A 23,259-nucleotide genomic window follows, 5' to 3' on the forward strand; every position below is an offset into this window, starting at 1 on the left:
CAAGACATTTTATTATTCATGAATAATATAACCATAAAGTACTATTGATATTTTATAACATTTCTATATAAAACATATATGGTTTTACCACCAGTGATTGATGACAGGTAAGAGTCCCCGTCACGTTAAATAGATGGTATTCCTATTAATATTGACCTACAGGGTCATATTAGTAGATGGAATTTGTATTGATGTAACAAAGCCTCAAGAATAAAAGGAAAAGAGAGAAAGACTTTGATGACGTGCCAATGGTGTAAGCAATGATTAGAATTAGCCATTTCTTAGGCTGTCATTAAAGTGTCTGAAGTCCCTTTCCAGAAAGAGAGAATAGGTTATCAGACAGTCCCTTTCTCTCGGGAGAAAATGCTTTGAGGAAGTTTAAGGTGTCTATCAATGTCTATCTTCTATATCATCCTTCTTTGCCTTTCGCTTTCTGAAAATTAACATGGATAAAACAGAATTCATAATCTCTCCCCCATCTTGCTCAACCCCCAACAGACATATCTATCACAATCAATGGCTGCACACTCTCCCCGGTCAACCAAGTCCGCTGCCTTGGAGTGACCTTGGATTCTGCCCTTTCCTTCCGACCGCATATCCAAGCCCTTTACACCACCTGCCGCCTCCAACTCAAAAACATCTCCCGCATCCACGCTTTCCTTAACTTTGAATCTGTGAAAATGCTTGCACATGCCCTCATCATCTCCCGCCTAGACTACTGCAACACTCTCCTCTGTGGCCTTCCATCTAGCACTCTTGCACCCCTCCAATCTATCCTCAACTCTGCTGCCCGACTAATCCACCTCTCACCCTATTACTCCTCTGCCAATCCCTTAACTGGCTCCCCATTGCCCAGCGAATTCACTTCAAAGTACTAACAAATACATACAAGGCCGTCCATAACCTGTCCTCTCCCTACATCTCTGAGCTACTTTCCCGATACATCCCCATACGCACTCTCCGATCCTCACAAGACCTCCTTCTCTCCTCTCCTCTTACCGCCTCTTCCCACAATCGACTCCAAGATTTCTCCCGTGCATCCACCATACTCTGGAACGCACTACCCCAACATATCAGACTCTCACCTACAGTAGAATCCTTCAAAGTAAACCTGAAAACCCACCTCTTCAGACAAGCCTACAATCAGTGACCCTGCTCCTGCTGCCTCTATACCGCCATGACCAACTTCACCCGCACCTACTGTGTCCTTCTCCCATACCATGTAGATTGCAAGCCCTCACGGGCAGGGCCCTCTCTTCTTCTGTACCAGTTTGTAACTCGTCTGGTTTATGATTAGTGCAATTGTCTGTATTATGTATGTATACCTCTTCTCATATGTACAGCGCTATGGAATGAATGGCGCTTTAATAATAAATAATAATAATAATATTAAGAGATAACAAGGCAATGTGTGCGAGGTACTAAGTTTGTGTATGAAGCTCCAGAAAATTCTATTTTTTATTGAGTTAAAAAAGTGTGTGTTAACCCCTTCCCGACACATGACATAAAAGTACATCATGGCGGCAAGTGACTTGATGCATTTTTAGGTACCATTACCAGGCCCTTGCTGTATCTGCCGGCATCGGTGTAAAAGCTGATGCCGGCGGATTAACCCCTTCTATGTGGCGGTCAGTGCTGACCGTGACATAGAAGTTGCTTGCAGCGAGTGAGCCCATCGTGTCCCCACTCTGCTGTGGCAGGGACCCGATGGGTGAGAAGGCAGCCCGATGCCTTGCACGGCATCGGGACCTGCCTTCTATGGAGGCCGAGGAGATCCAGTCCCAGGCCCGGTCTCCTAGGCAACCTGTTAGTGTATTACTAATAGAAAAAACTGTAGAAAAAAAAGGAAAAAGCGCACCCATTAGGTGTCGCCGCATCTGTAACGACCGGCTCTATAAATATATCACATGATCCAGCCCATCCGATACCCACCGTAAAAAAAAGAAAAAAAAAAAAGCCATTTTTGTCACCTTACATCACAAAAAGTGCGATCAAAAAGGTGTATGCCTCCCAAAACGGTAACAATAAAACTGTCACCTCATCCCGCAAAATATTAGCCCCTACCTAAGACAATTGCCCAAAAAATAAAAAGCTATAGCTCCCAGACTCAAAAATGCTATTATTGTGGTAAAGTGAAATAAAAAAAATAAGTATACATATTAGGTATCGCCCCGTCCGTAACAACCAACTCTATGAAAACATCACATGTCCAAACCCCTCAGATGAACACTGTAAAAAAATTAAAATAAAAACAGTGTCAAAAAGCTATTTTTTGTGACCTAACATGAAAGTAGACATATTTGATATCACCGCGTCCTTAACAACCTGCTCTATAAAAATAGCACATGATCTAACCTGTCAGATGAAAAAAAATAAAAAACAGTGCCAAAACAGTTATTTTTTTGTTACCTTGCCTCCCAAAAAACGTAATATAGAGCGATTAAAAATCATATCAGAAGATATCAAAATAGTACCAATAAAACTGTCACCTTATCCCCAAGTTTACAAAATGGGGTCACTTTTGGGAGTTTCTACTGTAGGGGTGCATTAGAGGGGCTTCAAATGGGACATGGTGTCTAAAAACCAGTCCAGCAAAATCTGCCTTTCAAAAACCATGCGGCGCTCCTTTTCTTCTGCGCCCTTACATCAGTTTACGACCACATGTGGAGTGTTTATGTAAACCTCAGAATCAGGGAAATAAATGTTGAGTTTAGTTTGGCTGTTAACCCTCGATGTTTTAAAGAAAAAAAAATGGATTAAAATGGAAAATCTGCCCAAAAAGCGAAATTTTGACATTTTATATCCATTTTCCTTTAATTCTTGTGGAACGCCTAAAGGGTTAACAAAGTTAGTAAAATCAGTTTTGAGTAACTTGAGGGGTGTAGTTTCTACAATGGGGTCATTTATGGGGGGGTTTCTAATATGTAAGCCCCACAAAGTGACTTCAGACCTGAACTGGTCCTTAAAAAGTGGGTTTGGGAAATTTTCTTAAATTTTTTTAGAATTGCTTCTAAAATTCTAAGCCTTCTAACGTCCCCAAAAAATAAAATTACATTTACAAAATGATGCAAACATACAGTAGACATATGAGAAATGTTAAGTAATAAAAATTTTATGAGGTATCACTTTCTGTTTTAAAAGCAGAGAAATTGAAATTTTTAAAATTGGGAATTTTTCAAAATTTTTGGTAAATTTGGCATTTTTCATAAATAAAGGTGAAATACACTGCCTGTCCAAAAAAAGAGTCGCCACCAAACAAAAGCCTTTAGCTTTGATTATGGCACGCATTCGCTGTGGCATTGTTTCGATAAGCTTCTGCAATGTCACAAGATTTATTTCCATCCAGTGTTTCCATCCAATCTTGCATTGATGATGGTAGAGTCTGACTGCTGCACAAAGCCTTCTCCAGCACATCCCAAAGATTCTCAATGGGGTTAAGGTCTGGACTCTGTGGTGGCCAATCTATGTGTGAAAATGATGTCTCATGCTCCCTGAACCACTCTTTCACAATTTGAGCCCGATGAATCCTGGCATTGTCATCTTGGAATATGCCCGTGCCATCAGGGAAGAACAAATCCATTGATGGAATAACCTGGTCATTCAGTATGTTCAGGTAGTCAGCTGACCTCTTTCTTGGAGCACATACTGTAGCTAAACCTAGACCTGACCAACTGCAGCAACCCCAGATCATAGCACTGCCCCCACAGGCTTGTACAGTAGGCATTAGGCATGATGGCACCTGAGAGGTTAACTGCCGCTGATTGCAGTTTCCTGTCATATAGGCTTGGCACCGCCTCCTGTATTTGTATTAGATGTTAATTATCATTGGTGGCGCAGTGTGCCCGCCCCTCCTCCTCCAGTCTCTCCTCATTGGCAGCGCGGCACAGGGGGAGGGAGAGAGTGACTCCTTCTCCCCTGTGCTGCTGAGGGAACATGAGCACGCTGACAGCATTATCCAGCGCTCATGTTCTGTGATAGCGCGCTGGACGCATTATCGGCAAGGTTAGATGCCGATAACTTTGAAAATCATGAATATCAGCCAATAATATCGGTAACTCTGATAATCGGTCAAGTTATTTTGAATTTTCCGCCATATAGATGACAATGATGACGAAAAACATTCCTCCTCAGGGATACCAGAAGTTTCAGAACCAGAAAATGTGCCAAAATGCGAGTGAAACCCATATGCCCCAAAAAACTGCGACTTACCAGTAGACTCCTGTCTACGATTGTTTATGGCAAAGTCTGCCAAAGACAAAAACGAAGACCATTCCTCCTGGTTCTCAGAGACAAAACATCTCAAGTAAGTCTTTAGACTTTGATTAGTGCGTCCATCTGTCCGTTCGACTGAGGATGAAAAGCCGAAGAAAAGGATAGTTGTACCCCCAGTCGAGTACAGAACGCTTTCCAGTATCTGGACACAAACTGAGTCCCACGATCTGAGACCACATCAGAGAGAATGCCATGGAGTTTCACGATGTTGTCAACAAACACTTGTGCAAGTGTTTTAGCATTAAGTAGGCACGGCAACGCTATAAAGTGCACCATTTTACTAAAGCGATTAACTACCACCAGAATAACTGTCTTTCCTGAAGAATTAGGTAGATCAGTGATAAAATCCAAGGATAAGTGAGTCCATGGTCTGGACGGTATGGGCAACGGAAGTAGAGATCCAGAAGGCCGAGTATGTGTCACCTTAGCACGTGCACAGGTACTACAGACACATAGTCCTCAACACATTTACTCAACCCTGGCCACCAGAATCTATGAAAAATGAGGTTGGCAGTGGATCTACCCCCAGGGTGTCCCGTAAGAACCATACAGTGATGTTCCTCAAACACCTTGTGATGCAATTCCGATGGCACAAGCAGTTTCCCAGAGGGTCAAGAATCCGGTGCATCTCCCTGAGCCTCTAACACCTTCAACTCTAGGTCAGGGTAATGTTATGCCCTGCTCTGACTATGTGCGGAGGTCAGCCAGATTAGCAGCAAGTGTTTAGTTTTTTGTTTTGTTTTGGAGTCGTGCTAGATCCGCCTCCCTTCAGGTGCACTGGGTGGGGTCATTGGTTTAAATCACACTCAATCCCAGTGTTCCGTGCGGGTTAAAGAAATCAGTCTGGCCTTGGAAGCAAGGAAGGAAGGATTGTCTGGTCCGGCTCAGATAAGATAAGTTTGGTTTCTGTTTTTGTTGTTTGCTGTCTAGGCTGTTTGTGTTACGTCTGTCCCCTCCAGGTTCTGAGGGAGCAGGCTGCCCCTATTCCCCTTTCACCATCTCAGGGATTCTAGGGTATTTTCAGCCCAGGCACGAGGACACATTATTCCCACCTTAAGGGTCTGAATGTGGGCTTAGCAGTGTAGGGAGAGATGTCAGGGATTCGCTAGGAGGTGACCTTTCCCCAGCTTCTCGCCTAGAAACTTATTGGTTGGTTTATCTGTGTATCTGAGATCCTGTCCGCCGTGACAGGTAAAGAGTGGATATTCACCACCCCTTCCGACAGTATAGGACTCGGATTTTCAAAATCACCACCTCCAGGAAAACTAGGGGACAAGGCATCTGCTTGACGTTCTTACCCCCAGGACGATAGGTGACAATGACATTGAATCTGGTGAAAAACAAAGACCATCTGGCCTGTCTTGGGTTCAGTCATTTAGCCGACTCCAGGTAAGTCAGGTTTTTGTGATCTGTGAACACCGTGATCCTATGAATCGCCCCTTCCAACCAATGATGCCATTCCTCAAAAGCCAACTTTATGGCCAGTAACTCTCTGTGACCCACATCATAATTTCTCTCTGCAGAAGATCGTTTTTTTAGAGAAAAAGGCACATGGACGTCATTTACCAGGTGACAGGCCCCGCGATAAAGATGCTCCTACCCCCACTTCAGACGTGTCCACTTCCACAATGAAAGGTTGTGATACATCCGGCTGCACCAATATAGGGGCAGAAAAGAAGCATTCCTTAATCGCAGAAAAGGCTCGCAACGCCGAATCAGACCACACTGAGACATCTGTCCCTTTCTTAGTCATGTCCGTTAAGGGTTTTACTATTGTGGAATAATTCTGAATACATTTTCGGTAACAGTTGGTGAAACCAAAAACCGCATAAGAGTCTTCAGATTTTCAGGTCGATCCCAGTCCAATACAGCACGGACTTTCTCTGGATCCATTTGAAAACCTGAAGATGACAGCAGGTAGCCAAAAACTGCACCTAGTGTACAGCAAAAACACAATTCTCTAATTTTGCATACAATTTATTGTAACACCTGTCTAACGTGATCTTGATGTGTTTCCACGTCTGGAGAATAAATTCTACAAACCTCCCCACAGGTGATGAAAAATGTCAGAAAACCACAGGAGCATTGATCAACCCGAAAGGCATGACTAGGTTCATAAAGTGACCCGCTGGGGTTTTAAAAGCCATCTTCCATTCATCCCCTTCCTTGATCCTAACCAGATTACTTGCCCCCTTGGCACCAATAATCTGGTTAAATAAATCGGGAATCAAAGGAAGAGGGTAAGGATTACGGACAGTAATCCGATTGAGTTCACTCGGAAATTTTTAACAAAAAAGAACCCTGCTGCCACTGTAGTCTTGGAAGGTCTTATGTGTCCTTTAGCTAAACTCTTGGTAATATACTCTCTCTCTCATGGCCAGTCTTTCAGGTTCAGAAAGGTTATACAACCTAGATTTTGGCAATTTAGCTCCGGAAATAAGGTTGTTAGGATAATTATATTCCTAATGTGGAGGTAAATCCTGGCATCCACTCTCAGAAAACACGTTTTCAAAATCAGATATAAAAGAGGGTAATGTTTTGGTTTTTTTTAAACAAAGTTTTCTTTATTTTATTCAAAATAGATTCTCTTACATAACATTTTCACTGCATATTGCAGAGTTTTGAGTAAAGTATACAGTTTACAATTTAAAATATCAGTCATAATGCAAAGACATCAGGGTATTATAATCTGTATGATATTTTTTGCAGAGAGAAAAGAAAATTATAAGTGAAAAAATAAAAGAATATAACATTTAAACAAAAATCCCCTCCCTCCCTAACCCTCCCACCTCAAGCTCAAGGATGTCTGATCTTTCAACCCCCTTCTCTTACTGTATTATCGCTACAATATATTTCAATTATATGATGATGTAATATGCAATCCCTAGTTGCCTATTAACAATCTCCCTATGCTCCCATTAAGTACCGCATTTGAATACCATTCTGTATATTTGAAAGATGCCATCAGCTCTCCGACATCTCCCCGTGAAAGGTGTTTTTCGATAAAAGTTTGCCATTTGCGGAAGAAACCCTTTGTCTTTTTTTCTTTTTGGTGTTCCGTGTCTAATTTATATATATACATAAAATGTGACATCTGGGAAAATAGCTCACTAACTTGAGGGATACTTGGTTTAAGCCAATTATTTAAAAGACCACGAAGAGATGTCAAAAGAGCAACCTCCACTATCAACTTAGGTTTAGAGGCTTCGTCAAATATATGGAAAAGGAGCGTCTCAGGATTGTTAGATAAAGTCTCCCCCCATGTATTCCTGATCCAATCAGATACCTCCTTCCAATAGGTTTGGACATGCACACATTCCCAAACACAATGTAGCAAGTCTGCTCGATCTGCATCACATTTCGGACATTTAGTTAAGTAATCTGTTTTAGGACTTTTTCTTAATATATTGAATGCATAGATCGCTGAATGTATAAGGCGGAAATGTGATTCTCTCCATCTCTCACAGGACACTGCCTTACACACTCTCATCCATCCCATCAACACCTCTTCCACTGGCAAGGATTTTTTAAGTTTCCTCTCCCATTTCTTAAAAAGACCGGCAACCACCTTTTTCTCTGCAGACTCTCTCATATTGCTATATATGTGGGAAATAGAGTGTCTACCGTCCCCATGTGTTAATGAAAATGCTAGGGATTGATTTGTACATTCGTTAGAAACATCTAATAGTCTCTGTTTACAAAAATGCATAAGTTGTTGGTAAGCCAAGAACTGGGATTTTTCAAGGCCATATCTGTCACATATCTCTGGGAATGTTAGATATCTTTTCTCAGACAAATGAAGCACATCTAAGAGTCTGTGTATTCCTTTGGACTTCCAAATCCTAAACATTTTGTTTTGAGCCCCTAAGGGGAACTCTGGATGTTTCCATAATTCCAGGTATCTAGAAGCCAGGAATGATTTCTTGGCTAGCTTACGTACTTCCTTCCATGTTACCATGGTGTCTCTTAATATCAATGAGTGTCTTAGATGAGATGGAAGTGCCCGTCTCCTAGTATGTAACAGATTTGACAATGGCCAACCACCAGCCAATTGCTGTTCCAAAGAGGTGTTTGAGTAGTGCTGAGATCCGTGCATCCAATCCAAGCAATGTCTGAATAGACAAGCTAGATTATACCATCTTATATTTGGGATGTTCAGACCCCCTTGATGTCTAGGCAACATTAGTTTAGATAGGGACACTCTAGGTTTTCTCCCAGACCATAAAAAGGATGTGAACATGGATTGTATACCTTTGATGTCAGAGTGCTTTAGAAGTAGTGGTAATGTTTGCATGGGGTACAGGAGCTTAGGGAAACATATCATCTTAATTAGGTGACTTCTGCCCGTTAGAGACAATGGCAGGTTTTTCCACCTCTCTAAATCATTTTTTATTGCTTTGAATAGTGGTATGTAGTTCAGAGCATAGAGTGATTCAGGGGTTCTCCCTATTTTAATGCCCAAGTATTTAATATATGTAGTAGCCACTACTATTTGACTACATGACTCTGGTAGCTTAAATTTTGGCGAGGGAGGTCTCAATGTAAGTAGTATACATTTGTCCAGGTTTATTTTAAAACCTGACACCGGCCCAAAAGATGACAACAGTTGTAACACTTTTTCAAGGTCCATCAACGGGTCAGCAAGAAAAATGAGTAGGTCATCCGCAAATAATGATGTTCGCACTTCATTTTTCCCTACTTTTATACCCTGAAAAATATTCCCTTCCTCTAACAATCTGATCAGGGGCTCTAGAGCTATGTTAAACAATAAAGGCGAAAGGGGACATCCCTGACGTGTTCCTCTAGCTAAGTTAAAAGTTGTTGATAGGAATCCAGGAGTCGAGACTCTAGCTTTAGGATCACTATATAATGCCGAAATGAAGGTTCTGAATGGACCAAAAATCTGCATTTTGTCCATCACTTTGCCTAACCAATCCCATCTCACATTATCGAATGCCTTTTCCGCATCGAATGCAACCAACGAAGGCATAATTGATTTATCAGTTTTTCCTCACTACATCTAGCACTGTGAGGACTTTGCGGATATTAGAAACCGCTGATCTATTTTTTATAAATCCCGACTGCGATGAGGATACCAAGTCAGGCATTATAAATGAGAGTCTGTCAGCCATTATTTTGGCGGCTAATTTCAGATCGACATTGATAAGTGAGATGGGACGGAACGACGATGGAAGCAGAACATCCCTTCCGGGCTTAGGAATCAATTTGATGTATGCTACATTATCAGATGAGGACAAAGTTGATCCCGTGAGGATACCGTTAAAAACTTTTGTGAGAGGTTCTACTATTTTTCCTGCCATCATTTTGTAAAACGCTATTGAGTACCCATCAGGACCTGGTGCCTTGTGTAATTTTGAGTTTTTAATTGCCCTCAAAACTTCTGAATCGGTAATAGGTGAGTTCAGAGCCTCTAGCTGGGTCTGCGATGGCGAAGGGAGATTAGTGCATTTCAGAAAGAACTCGGACATTGGGTCAATCGGTCCAGGATCCTCATATAATTTTGCATAAAAATCTTGTAAGACGGAAATTATCTTCTCTGGTTTTTGATATATCTCGCCCCTAGAGTCAGCAATTGACGTTATATGGTGTTGTCGCTTAGCATTTTTCACTAATGACGCCAAAAGTCTACCTGACTTATTCCCTTCCCTAAAAAATTTGGCCGCGGAGATTGACATATCAATTTTTGCTTTTCTTTCATACCATAACTCGTAGTTTTCCCTGGCTATTTTCCATTTTGCTCTATTTTGATCAGTGGGATTGTACATATAATCAGTATATGCTGAACGAAGCAGTTGACTATATTTTATCAATTCGTGTGCTACTTTTTTTTTGATTCCCTGTGTGTACGCCATAATACGACCTCTTAGCACCGCTTTAGCCGCATCCCAATAAATGGACGGTGAATCCTGATAGGAACTGTTATCTCCCCTATATTCCCAGAACCAACCCCTAAGTAAATCTTCAAAATTCTCATCATGGTATAAAAATGATGGGAATCTCCATAAAATGTCTGAACCTCTAGGCTGTTGTTCTGCTATATTTATAGAGATAGGGGCATGATCAGATATGATTAAGTCATGGATCTTGGTACCTGTAATTCTACCAGATAGATTACTTGAGGTAAGAAGGTAGTCGATTCGTGACCACGAGTCATGGGGATTAGAGTAGAAAGTAAATTTCCTACTATCAGGATTCAAGAGCCGCCAGGAGTCTATCAACGCCGTATCCTCCACAAAGTTTACCAAAGCTCCTTCCATTATGGATAACTTCTCCCTGGATACCTTTGAGGATTTCCTATCTTCCTTCAAGGAGTATACAGCGTTGAGGTCTCCGCCCACCACTTTTTTGGTAGATGCATCTTTGATAATGACCCCAGCCAAATTAGACAGGAAAGGCCTATTGTCTCCATTAGGAGCATAAACGTTATAAATTGTAAGTTCATCCGCTCCCAGCGAAATTCTTGCCATGCACCATCTCCCCTCATCATCACACGACCGATCCAATACAACAGAGGACAAATTTTTGTGTACTAGTATTAAGACCCCCGCTTTGCGGTTGACCGCTGCAGAACCCAGCATAGTTCCCACCCATGCCTTCTTCATTCTGTCATAATCCTCCTCTACCAGATGGGACTCCTGCAAAAGGGCTATATCTGCTCGGAGATTTTTCAGGTGTCTAAGTATCTTATTACGCTTTTGAGGGGAGCGTAGCCCCTTAACGTTCCAGGAGACTATTCTCATGGAGGTCTCCACCGAGCGTTAAGTTGCGTACTGAAGCGGAAAAAGATAGACATCCATTTATCAAGAGCAAGTAGCTTTACCCAAATTCCCCCCAAAAACCAATAACAGAAAACAACATAACAAGTATTAATCTTAAGGGCTCTAGGCCCTATATATGACCCTAAAGGCCATTTTCTGTTTTTTTGAGCCTTCACTTTTTTCCCCATGTGCAAGCGAACGACCATAACATTAATATAGCATGATCGTTCTACTCCCCAAACCACCCTGTACATATAGACATATTTCCATCAATCGACCCAGCAAAACATTGATTGCAGCTAATTTACCGAGTCAGGCAAATTATCATGACAATTAGGTTATATGACATGTTGTCGTAAGACTAAGTTATTGCATCACCATACTGCTATATTGCTGAAGTGCCCTACTGCTATGAAAGATCTGCCCCCCGAATTCGAGAGAATCGGGCCTTAGCGAAATCACTCCCCGCTTCCCCCGTTTCAAGAGGCAGATCCCACAGTCTGTCAGTTATATCACTGTGCAGTTTAAGTTCCCTCATGACTCTATATAGTACAATACATCCACCCGGCCTCAGATTAATCGTCGAATAAGTAAATCTTATTCATGATATGACAACCAGATATATTGGTATGGTGCATCCACCCTCCACAAACATAGAGACCGGGCCCCAGGGATTAAACGGAATTTGGTCATCCCCGTAAGAGCGAAATCGCTCCCGGTTTCACTCATATAGAAGGCTGATCCCCCAAACAAACATACCGGTAATGGCGCCTTTCAGTCCACATTTTATCTTGGATCTGTATGATAGAGTGTAGTGTAGAAGTTAGACGCAAGCTCATCTTATCTCGCGCTGTTGACTCGAACCGGCTGTATATGAACGTTCATATGATCCCTGCATCGGCGGTTCCTCTGTTAGTTCACTAGACCTCCCGTCTCGGTCACGATGTCGCGGCGATCTCTGCAGTCCCCGAGGAGATGACGCATTTCTTTCCAGGGAGCTGGACGCCTCCTCAGGTGAATGATATAGCGTGGAGGAGCCATCTGGGTGGTAAATTCGCAAAGAAGCCGGGTAAATCAGAGCAAATCTGATGTTCTTGTTGTGTAACTGGGTGCAAATCGGGGAAAAAGCTTTCCGCCTCCTAGAGACCTCCGCAGAGTAATCCCCAAACACCAGAATTTTTTCCCCTCTCAATATAATAGGGCCTTTGCGTGCTTTATACGCTCCGAGGATGAGTTCCTTGTCGGAATAGTCCAGGTACCGCATGATTACCTGTCTAGGTCTGGTGGGCAGACGATCGTCGCTGCGGTTGTTCGGGCCCACTCTGTGTGCGCGTTCCACCTTGCAATGACGCGAAATTCCCAGGATGCCGGGCAGTTCACTTTCACATATAGCCATTAGGTCTCCCACCGGAATCGACTCTTGTAGCCCCACCAGCCTCAGGTTGTTGCGTCTGGAGCGGTTTTCTAAGTCCTCCACCTTCTCGCCCAATCTTTTATTCTCTGTGAGAACTTTATGTAGCTTGTGCAGGATCGATTCTGCGGTGTCCTCCATCACTTGAATTCTGGACTCGGCCACATCAAGTCTGGCATCATGTTGTTGTACGGTGTCTTGTAGCTGTTGCATCACATGAGTGACCGAAGTGGCTAGAGTTTCCCGCAGGTCTGGTGCTAGATGAGTAGCTACCTCCACTGCGAGTGCTTTGTAGTCGAGATATTTTATCAGGGAGACCGGCGCAGCATTCCGTTCCTCATTCCCCTCTGTTAGTTGCCCAGCCTGGGATTGGGTCCCGACCATCTCCGCTGCGTCCGGGGTCGGCGCCATGATGTTAGATGTCTCGTCCTGCTGCAGTGGCGACGAGATCACTCTGCTCTTCAGTTTTTTGCCCATGTTCACAAGGTAGCGATCCATGCAGAGTGATCGCACCCTATGATCTTCCTCCTTACTGCAGAAAGAAAGACGCACGGGCAGTTTGTAACGATCTGTGGTGGGTAGCTGGGGAGCTTCACTTCCAAGCGACTTCACATGGCGGAAATGTTTTAGTGGTTAAAACAGAAAAAGATGTATTCAGACAATTGTCAATCCAATAATCACCCCAATCCAGAATCTGTCTAGCTTGCCAATCGATGGTTGGATTGTGCTTGCTTAACCACGGTAAACCCAGAACCACCGCTGCAGGGAGCCTCTCCAACACAAAACACGAGATAAATTCTTGATGAATGTCACCCACTCTTAATCTGATATCATGCACCATCTGAGATAAACACTTCTGAGTTAAGCCTCATGCAGACGTCCGTGAAATACGGTCCGTAAGATACCGGACTGGCATTGCAGGAGCGCACGGCGTCATTGGCTGCTTTAGAGGTGCAGAATCAATAGCAAAAACATAAAGTTTTTTTTCTAATGCACTCGGTGACAACCCGTGCATACAGACAAACTGAGCATCAATCAGGTTCACCCCAGCCCCGCTGTCGATAAACACTTCTATCCCCACAGTTTTTGACTCTAGTGCCACCTCAGCAGTCAGGAGAAATCGGGTACTACCAGTCAAAGACAAATGCACATTTTCTGACTCTCCTCTCACCTCTCTAAGAGTCAGATGGGAATTAAATGGCCCTCTTTTTTCTTTTTGCCGTTGAATGGATGGACATAAAATATATATGAATGGATATTGAATGGATGGACAAAAAAATGTCTCTTCTGTCTGCAGAAAAAACACACTCCCTTCCTATTACCAGTTGCTCCCCCTAACTGCATGGGTTTGCCCCCAGACATAAACCCAGGAGTAGCTTCACCGAAAGTCTCAGAGGAGGATGATACCTTAGATCTTTCTCTCAGGCATCTATCAATGTGTATAGCAAGAGACATAGCAGCCTCCAGAGACACTGGGGTTTCATGAAAGGCCAAAGCGTCCTTCAGCCGCTCTGATAACCCTTGACAAAACTGGCTACAGAGGGCAGGATCGTTCCACTCCGTATCCGTAGTTCACCTCCTAAACTCAGAGCAATAAATCTCAGTGGAACGATCACCCTGACGATGGCCGCGATGCTTGGTTTCGGCTAGAGAGGTCTGTTCCGGATCATCAGAGATAAGACCCAAAGCTTCGAAAAATTCATCTACTGACTGGTGAGACTGCGATCCGGTCAGCAGAGAAAAAGCCCATGACTGCGCATCCCCCTTAGGCAAGAAAAAAACCACACCGACTCGCTGTTTCTCATCCCCAGATGAGTGTGGACGTAGCCTAAAATACAGTTTGCACGCCTTCATAAACAAAATGAAATTATCACGTCCCCCAGAAAATCTGTCCAGGAGGGCAATTTTAGGCTCAGATAGGCCTGGTCTCCACCACTACCACAAGGACCAACAGCCTGTGATCTCTGCATCTGCGAGACGGTCGTGCGGAGGTCAGCTACCTACAAAGACAGCCCTTGCAGCTGACCTGCCAGTGCAGCAATAGGATCCATGGCTGCACACAAACAAACAAAAAATGACTGTTTTGGCGTTTTATAATGTCACGCTTCAGTGTAGGAGGGAAACACACCACCGAGCATAGGAGGGAAGGGGGAAACAGCGAATCAGGCCTGAGAACTAGGGAAGGAAGATGGACACCTCCTAGTAGAACCCTAACCAAAATCCTGACTGACTACCACTATGAACAGACCCCAAAGGTAGGCGAGTTCATATACAGGAATACCTAGAATCCTATCAAGCCCTATAGGATCCTGGTACTAATAGAGACTACCTGTTCCTCCAAAAGGAAGGACAAATAAGAGTCTACTTCAGGCCTAATACAAACAATAGGGAAAAGAACCCAAACAAAATACAAAAATGAAAAGGAAAGACAACTTCAAAGGGGCTATGGAAGCACCTGGAACTCTGCCGAGAAACACACACACCAGCAATCCACAACTGAAACTGAAGCTATGAACCGCACAGCATTGTGGGAGAAGCAACAATAAATAAGAAGGGTTAAATGACCACATAAGTAAAACCTGAGGCAAGGGGGGTGGCCATTATCAGAAACAACACAGACAACTATTGATCCACAAGGAAAACCTGTCAGATCAAACCACGTGTTGCCAGTCTCACTGATCTCCTGCCACCTGTCACGGGAACGTCCGTGACACAGAGCCTTTTTGAAAAAAAGGGGGGTTATCAAGGAGATTGTATCCCCTTGTAACACTCCTTGGTACCAAGTGAAAAAGAAGTGAGAAGGGCAAAACCCACCCAGTACCGTATGGTACATGACCAATGTGCTGCCACAGTTTTTAACACCCCCATTGTGCCCAATCCACACACCTTGTTGGCTCGGATTCCCGCTACCTCTACCCACTTCACTGTGATTGATTTGGCAAATGTTTTTTTTTTCCAGTACCACTACATCCAGACAGTTGGTATTTGTTTGCCTTCACACATGAGGGTAAACAGTATACCTCTGTGGTACTTTGGGCCCAGAACTAGGCCAGTATGTATACTGCCATGTTACTCCTATGGCTGAAAGGTTGGGGGGGGGGGGGGGATTCAGTTTTGCTCCATTCATTTTATATTCCTAGAGTGAAACAGCTCACCCCTGAATGTAAGAAGGCTGTGGAGGACATCCCTTTGCCCAGAAACATGAATGCACTGAGGACATTTTTGGGCCTTGTTTCTTATTGCAGACCTTGGATACGCAAGTTTGATGCATCCTCTTTATGACTGTTTGTCTTTTAGTCCCTTCCACCTTACAGATGATGTGGTAGATGCCTTTTATGCCCTAAAACTGGCAATTTTGTGCTCCCCCGCACTGGGCCCATCAGATTATTACATTTAGATTGCAAGGAGGAAAGGGACTAGTGGATGTCAAAAAGAGGGACTGCAAATGAGGAAGGCCTAATACAGTTCCAAGGGAAACTCTGCCTTCCCAGGTCCTTCTACTCCACAATGGCACAGGCAACCCATGGAGTGACGCACGGTTATGTGTGATTTAGTACATAGCGCATGGTATCAGCCCAGGGTTCAGTACTGTAGCAGCGAGATATACTCAAGGATAAATGATTTGTGCCCAGAACAACGTGGGCAAGGTGGTTAAGATACCCCAGAAACATACTCTTCGCCCCTTGTATCCGTTTCAACTATTACAGATAGACTGCATTTAACTACCCAAGGTGGACGTGTATGAGTATGTATTGGTGTGTGATGACTTGTTTTCAGGATATAAATATGGGGGGGGGAGGGGGGGGGAATAACACATGTTCCCTGCTGTGAAGCTCTCATGCATGATGTAATCATTGACTGCTTTACAGACAGACACATTGAATGTGCAAGGTGGAATTCCAACGAATTGGAACGTCTCCGATCAAGCAGTGCAAAAGCAGACCATTCTGTTGCCATAAGCTGAGCAGTGCCCAATTAGCCATATAAGAATGTCTGAAATACACACACACTCCCGGACATTAACAGCACCTTCTGCAAGCTACAAAACTTTTTTAAAAAAAGCATTGCACCATTAAATTTATCACATGCGCAATGCAGGAATGTGTTAGTTCCACCAAATGCAGCATAGTCACAATGCTCCTGCCATTGTTGCTGACTATGCTTCATAGCTGGCGGAGAGCAATTGACCATCATTCCAGGCAATCATAGCTATTACCTCACAGCCTATGAAGAATCTTCTTTTATTTGGGTGCATGTCTCTATTTTCTGCATTGTTGGGACAGAGTAACTTGATATGACCCTAATTTGAGCTAAAGATTCATCAATCCCAAAACTGGGCGGAGACTTTTCCCTCAAAGAAATCGTCTTTCTTCACATAGGTCTATTTCATGTCCATAATCCGGGTATACTTTTTGAATCTACAGAATATAGCAAGCTATTTTAGTGGTCCTCTCCACTTTAATTCCTTGTAATGTAGTTGATTATTGGTGTCTGATACCTGGCAGTCCAGAAGTAACTGTACATGCACACTGCACACTGAAGACTTTAGTTGGGGCTGGAAGGGGCCCAGAGACTAGAAAACACTAGCCATGTAACAGAGAGCTCAGCTACATTGAAGACATCATCAGGGTAAGATGTGTCTTGCTTCCATCACCTCTCTTTCTATTGTATGGGCATCGGCTGAGTGTCATGGGGATTGGTCGATGTGGAGCTCACTCATTTGTTGACGTCTTTGGGTGGCTGTTACTTACTTTAATCTGTATGTAATCTTTGTTTAATTTAATTTGAGTTTTAGCTAAATCGGTTAATGTAACGCTGAAAAACCTGACAAAAGACATAAAATTGTACAAACCGGATTCCAAAAAAGTTGGGACACTAAACAAATTGTGAATAAAAACTGAATGCAATGATGTGGAGATGGCAAATGTCAATATTTTATTTGTAATAGAACGTAGATGACAGATCAAACGTTTAATCCGAGTAAATGTATCATTTTAAAGGAAAAATACGTTGATTCCAATTTTCACGGTGTCAACAAATCCCAAAAAAGTTGGGACAAGTAGCAATAAGAGGCTGGAAAAAGTAAATTTGAGCATAACGAAGAGCTGGAAGACCAATTAACACTAATTAGGTCAATTGGCAACATGATTGGGTATAAAAAGAGCTTCTCAGAGTGGCAGTGTCTCTCAGAAGCCAAGATGGGTAGAGGATCACCAATTACCACAATGTTGCGCAGAAAGATAGTGGAGCAATATCAGAAAGGTGTCACCCAGCGAAAAATTGCAAAGACTTTGCATCTATCATCATCAACTGTGCATAACATCATCCGAAGATTCAGAGAATCTGGAACAATCTCTGTGCGTAAGGGTCAAGGCCGTAAAACCATACTGGATGCCCGTGATCTCCGGGCCCTTAAACGACACTGCACCACAAACAGGAATGCTACTGTAAAGGAAATCACAGAATGGGCTCAGGAATACTTCCAGAAACCATTGTCAGTGAACACAATCCACCGTGCCATCCGCCGTCGCCAGCTGAAACTCTACAGTGCAAAGAAGAAGCCAGTTCTAAGCAAGATCCACAAGCTCAGGCGTTTTCACTGGGCCAGGGATCATTTTAAATGGAAGACTGTTCTGTGGTCAGACGAGTCACGATTCGAAGTTCTTTTTGGAAATCTGGGACGCCATGTCATCCGGACCAAAGAGGAAAAGGACAGCCCAAGTTGTTCTCAATGCTCAGTTCAGAAGCCTGCATCTCTGATGGTATGGGGTTGCATGAGTGCGTGTGGCATGGGCAGCTTGCATGTCTGGAAAGGCACCATCAATGCAGAAAAATATATTCAGGTTCTAGAACAACATATGCTCCCATCCAGACGTCATCTCTTTCAGGGAAGACCCTGCATTTTTCAACAAGATAATGCCAGACCACATTCTGCATCAATCACAACATCATGGCTGCGTAGGAGAAGGATCCGGGTACTGAAATGGCCAGTCTGCAGTCCAGATCTTTCACCTATAGAGAACATTTGGCGCATCATAAAGAGGAAGGTGCAACAAAGAAGGCCCAAGACGATTGAACAGTTAGAGGCCTGTATTAGACAAGAATGGGAGAGCATTCCTATTTCTAAACTTAAGAAACTGGTCTCCTCGGTCCCCAGACGTCTGTTGAGTGTTGTAAGAAGAAGGGGAGATGCCACACAGTGCTGAAAATGGCCTTGTCCCAACTTTTTGGGGATTTGTTGACACCATGAAATTCTGATTCAACATATTTTTCCCTTAAAATGGTACATTTTCTCAGTTTAAACTTTTGTTCCGTGATTTATGTTCTATTCTGAATAAAATATTAGAAGTTGGCACCTCCACATCATTGCATTCAGTTTTTATTCACGATTTGTATAGTGTCCCAACTTTTTTGGAATCCGGTTTGTAGTATCCAGTGAAGGAGTAGAATCTGAGTCTTCTCTGCGTTACTTAGTGGTCACTACTCACCTGGACGGTTATCTGTAGGAATGTCCTCTGTACTCTGCTCATCACCCCTCACATATGTCTCTGTAGGATTAATATTGTTCAGATCTTCACCCGGATTCACAAGCTGTGAAAGAAATATTGTAGAAGTCATCAGACGGTTGCAGAAGTCGCGTAGAAGGTTTTACATTATCAAAAAAGATCAGTAATTAGAATAACCAAAATGACCGGACAGCAGGAGGCATCTGACCCAAATATCTGCAGGTCTCCTGTATAAATCCAATCTGATTGCTTCTTTATTCCGGGGTGTAGTAGACCTTATTAGATTCCATACGTAACTTTAAAGGGTCATTAACTTTTTGCAAAAAATGAATATGTTGTAGAGCCATATTAAAAGTTCAGATTGGTGGGGGGATCTGAGCACTGACACCCCCAATGATGCCTAGAACGAGGAGAGAGAAGTGTGGAGATAGCGTGCTCTCCCTCCTCATTATAGAGGACAGAATTGAGACAGGTCAGTAGACTTCTATGGAGCCCGTCTCGTGCAGTGAGGAGAAAGATGACGCTATACACGTGCTTCTTCCCTCCTCTCGTTCTACAGATCAGAGGAGGTTTGCGATCCCCAACAATCTACAGTTTTGACATGTATCTACAACAAAAGGTAAGGACACGAGCCTACCTAGCATCACCACCATGCTGGTGATGGGAGGCTCGTCCCTGTCATGGCCTGCTATTGGCTGACCCCGCCCAGCGGTGGCCGTGCCGGGATCAGGAGCGACGTGGGTGGCGGGGAGTGGGGTAAATATAAACTATATGAGGGGCCCGGGCATTAGGGGGGATATTACAGGGGTTGGATAACCCTGTTAAAGAGGTTGTCCAGTCCTTTTATGTGCTCCTAACATGCATATATACGCCCCCGATATCTGTATTTCATGTCTGAGCTTTCCTTCCTCTTGTCTGGGCATCAGATTATTTCGGCAGATCTGTTTACTTTCCTAGTTTCGTTGAATAGGTAACTTTATTGATAAGGCCTGGCTGCACTGCAGAGTGATGAGTCACAGGCTGGCCCCGCCCCCCACTGTTCAGTCTGCAGGAGCTCCGCCCACTACATGTGGCCACGTTACTGCAGCCAGACATGTGCATCTAATCCTATATTGTATGATCCTGCCTGCTGAGCTTTGTATTTAATCCTATATTGTATGCTCCTGCCTGCTGAGCTGTGCATCTAATCCTATATTGCATGATTCTGCCTGCTGAGCTGTGTATCTAATCCTATATTGCATGATCCTGCCTGCTGAGCTGTGTATCTAATCCTATATTGTATGATCCTGCCTGCTGAGCTGTGTATCTAATCCTATCTTGTATGATCCTGCCTGCTGAGCTGTGTATCTAATCCTATCTTGTATGATCCTGCCTGCTGAGCTGTGTATCTAATCCTATCTTGTATGATCCTGCCTGCTGAGCTGTGTATCTAATCCTATCTTGTATGATCCTGCCTGCTGAGCTGTGTATCTAATCCTATCTTGTATGATTCTGCCTTCTGAGCTGTGTATCTAATCCTATCTTGTATGATTCTGCCTGCTGAGCTGTGTATCTAATCCTATCTTGTATGATACTGCCTGAGCTGTGTATCTAATCCTATCTTGTATGATCCTGCCTGAGCTGTGTATCTAATCCTATCTTGTATGATCCTGCCTGCTGAGCTGTGTATCTAATCCTATCTTGTATGATCCTGCCTGCTGAGCTGTGTATCTAATCCTATCTTGTATGATACTGCCTGAGCTGTGTATATAGCTCTTCATGCACATGACCATATCCGTTTTGCGGTCTGCGAGTTCTGCATCTGCTCAATAAGGAGACTTTATCTACAGTGCCCCTAAATGCCATCCACAGTGAACCGATTTCTGTCCCCAGTACCCCCAGTGCCATCCACCTCTGTCGCTGATTGCTATGCTTACATCGCGTTGTGCATGGGTCAGTACAGGCTTCACACAGAAGTCTGTAAGAGGTCCTGGCGCATGCACAGTAGTGTGCAGGCGTTGGGACCAAGGAAGACCAGTAGGAGGCGTTAACGTCAGCGTCCTGCATTCACAGCAGAAAAGAAGATGACAGGGAAGGATCAGAAGATGTGGAATCGCTGGAGGAGCGGTTAAGTGACAGTAAAGAGGATTGTGGAAACGCTGCTGCTGCTGGGGTAAGTATGGCTTTACTAATCTCTCCACAGGTTAGATTCTGGCCTCATTTTTTAGGATGGGCCAGAGAACCCCTTTAATGTTCTTACTGAGGGATGAAGATTGTTGGCTAAAATCTCGCTATACATGACCCCATCCAACCTCCCTTCAATACAGTGCACTCGTCCTGCCCCCCTTGCAGAAAAGCACTCCCAAAGTATATTTCCAACCCCATGATTCATGGTTGGGACGGTATTCTGGGTTTGTACCCTGTGGCGGAACCCGCCTCGCCACTGGGCATTGGAGAGGCCTGGCTGCCCGCCTCCTACCTACTGACTATGGCCCCTGGTGAATTTGTACGTGGAATGCAATTTGGGCATGTGGTATTTTGTATTGCTGTGTGTTGTGGACTGTATATATCTTGCCCTGGCTGTAAAGTTTGCTATGTTACAGGCATTGTTGTCTGTGCCTCTTCTCCTCCCCCTTTTTCCTTTCCCATTGTTTCCCCAGCAATGTGTTGTCGCAGGGACACCAGTTTAAACCAGCTGTTCTGTCCCTCCTCAATCTCCCATCAGCCCTTGCTATTGTCTGGCCCCACCCTTCCTTGTACTATAGTCCTAGGTACCCTATTGTATGTAAATGAGGCTGTTGGGGGGGGGGGGGTTAAAGTAGTGTGCTGTGTCTAAATAAAGTCAGTTCCTGTTTTAACCCTCAAGGTGAAGTGTCGTCTCATTCTTGGGGGAGGATTTATTGCATGCTGTCCCAGTTTGACTGCTAGGAGTGTAAACCTATTCGTATGGTTTCCTATTCAACTGCCTACAGCATTCATATGCTTGAAGAGGATTTATCTGCTTCTTCGGTTCGGTGATTGTGGTGTCTGCCAGAGTGCTTGGAAACCTCAGGAAACGCTAGGAGCATCCGTCAACGGAGGTACTCAGTCGGGGTGCCAGGTGATCCGTTACATACCCATCCGTCTTTTTCCTTCAAAAACTGAGAGTGGAATTGATACCAAAAAGTTCCATTTTGATCTCATCTGCCACATGACCTTCTCCCATCCCTCCTCTGGATCATCCAGATGGTCATTGGTGAACTTCAACCAGGCCTGGACATGTGCTGGTGTGAGCAGGGGGACCTTGCGTGCCCTGCAAGATTTTAATCCATGACGGCGTAGTGTGTTACTAACGGTAATCTTTGAGACTGTGGTCCCAGCTCTCTTCAGGTCATTGGCTAGGTTCTCCCATGTAGTCCGGGCCGATTCCTGACCTCTCTCAGAATCATCTTTACCCCACGAGGCGAGATCTTGCATGGAGACCGAAGAACATTGACAGTCATCATGTGCTTCTTCCATTTTCTAATAATTGCACCAACAGTTGCTGCCTTCCACCAAGCAGCTGGCTTATTGTCCTGCAGCCCATCCCACCCTTGTGTAGGTCTACAGTTTTGTCCCTGGTGTCCTTAGACAGCTCTTTGGTCTTAGCCATAGTAGAGAGGTTGGAGTGTGATTGATTGAGTGTGTGGAGAGGTGTCTTTTATGCAGGTAACGAGTTCAAACAGGTGCAATTAATACAGGTACCGAGTGCAGACGAGGGGGACTTCTTAAAGAGAAACTAACAGGTCTGTAAGAGCCAGAATTCTAGCTGGTTGGTAGGTGATCAAATACTTATTTCATGCAATAAAATGCAAATTAATTATTTAAAAATCATACAATGTGATTTTCCTGATTTTTTATTTATTTTTATTCTGTCTCTCACAGTTGAAGTGTACCTGCGATAAAAAATTACAGACATATTCCCCATTGTAGATGTGCTAGAATGGAACCTGTGGTATAAATTGCTGTCTTAGGACCATACTGTAATGTACACTATTGTGTGATATGAGCACTGCATGCTTATAGCTGTGGGGAGTTAGGCAAGTCATGGAAGGATGTGTAGTATGGGCCACACAGAACCATGAATGTGCATAGTAGCATCCTTTCTCAGTGAATGGTGAAACCCTATGTCAAATTCCCAGGTGGGGCAGGATATGGAAGAGAGTAGTCTCCTAGAAACCTATAGATACATTGTAAGATAGGCAAAAGCCGACAATCTGGGCACAACTCAATGCTGGCTGACCAGTTGTGGTATGGCATTGTCCTGGCCGTTGATTCAGGAGGCCATCTTAAA

The 23,259-nt window shown here is 43.8% G+C and overlaps 1 pseudogene; it reads right to left on the reverse strand.

Moving 5' to 3' along the window:
- Positions 1–23,259, reverse strand: part of LOC121005796 — a 119,726-nt pseudogene that overhangs the window by 68,171 nt on the left and 28,296 nt on the right.

Source organism: Bufo bufo, chromosome 6, assembly GCF_905171765.1.
Source record: "Bufo bufo chromosome 6, aBufBuf1.1, whole genome shotgun sequence".
Classification (NCBI taxonomy): domain Eukaryota; kingdom Metazoa; phylum Chordata; class Amphibia; order Anura; family Bufonidae; genus Bufo; species Bufo bufo.